The sequence below is a fragment of the Tenrec ecaudatus genome, unplaced genomic scaffold, assembly GCF_050624435.1.
Source record: "Tenrec ecaudatus isolate mTenEca1 unplaced genomic scaffold, mTenEca1.hap1 Scaffold_203, whole genome shotgun sequence".
In the NCBI taxonomy this organism is placed as follows: domain Eukaryota; kingdom Metazoa; phylum Chordata; class Mammalia; order Afrosoricida; family Tenrecidae; genus Tenrec; species Tenrec ecaudatus.
This window is the reverse complement of record NW_027458287.1, coordinates 285,442-286,792: the sequence shown is the minus strand read 5'-3', so window position 1 is coordinate 286,792 and position 1,351 is coordinate 285,442.

Genomic DNA, 1,351 nt, shown 5'->3' with positions numbered 1-1,351 from the left:
CTTGCCTGCATTCAACTTGATGTGGGAAACAGTTCTGGAGAAATCTCTTGGTGGAGCGGTAATGCTGTGGCATTCGCAAACTACTCATGGGTTCCAGACCTTATAACAGTCAGTTATACTCATAAGAAAATGATTGGTATAGTTTCCTGGTTAAAAGTGGCCTCCTCAGGAGGAGACTCCAAAGCCTCTTGAGATAGGACGACCTTGGTTCAGGGAGAGGGTATTTGGGATTGATTGGATTCAGGCAGCAGCCAGGGAGAGGCCATGGTGAACAGGGATCTCCTACTATAAATCTCTGTAATATTGACCTTGATTCTTCCAGGAAACAGTTCTCCCTACCCCTGACCTCTGTGAGCACTGAGGACCCATCTGTCTATTTCAGTGCAGGTGGACATAGACAGGGCAGTCAGTGTGACCCTCACAGGACAGCTCTGGGGCTGGACTGCATGGGGCTTACTGACCAGCAGGGGGAGCTCAGGACAAACAACAAGCACAGGATCCAGGAGCAGGTTCAGAGCTGAGCACAGGTGGGCCTTTCTCCAGAGTCTTGAGTTGGTTTTGTTCCCACAGCTCTCAAACAGATTCAATGGAAACCCTGTTTACAATCGTAGAGAGTGTACTAGTGTCTTCTAAATTGTACATGGAAACTCTCACTGTCAAATAGTTGATTGTGACCCAAAGTGACTCTATCGGACAGGTTTGAACTTGTAAAAGGTATTTGCATAGAAGTGGTTGGTCTTGCAACATTCTGTCCTGTGATCGACAATTTTAATTTTTAGTTTCAACTCAGTTGAAAGTGTAGAAAATATGAGTAAAAGTCAGCATAGCTACTCCCACAACAAGCTGCCAGGAAGAGCATTCACTCTCTCTCCCAATATCTAAAGTCAAAGCAAAGCAAATAAAAATTGTTACATGACTCAATCATTATATAGTGTCCTTGATATTGCCTTGTCCATTTGAGCCAAACGTAGTAAAGATCAAGGGATTGGAATAATCTTTTAAGTTTCAGGATCCTTCTGCATTTAAACTCTGAAAATTTACTTTTACGGTGGGACTTTGTGAATCCTTACAATTATTATTGTCCATTCCTCGATTGTTTTGTTCCTTCAATAAACTCTTTAATTTTTGAGTGAAGCTCCAGTTTGATCTTTGGAAGGTGGAACAAAAAGGGAAGTAATATATACTTTTCTTGCCCATATATATCTACCAATCACTGCCAAATTCCTAAAAAAGAAAGAAAGAAAACAAACAATACATATGCAAATATATTAATGTATGAGGATGGGGAACTATATCTATGTGCACATATTTATAGGTTTAGAATTAAGGTAGCAGAAGGACATTGGGTCTC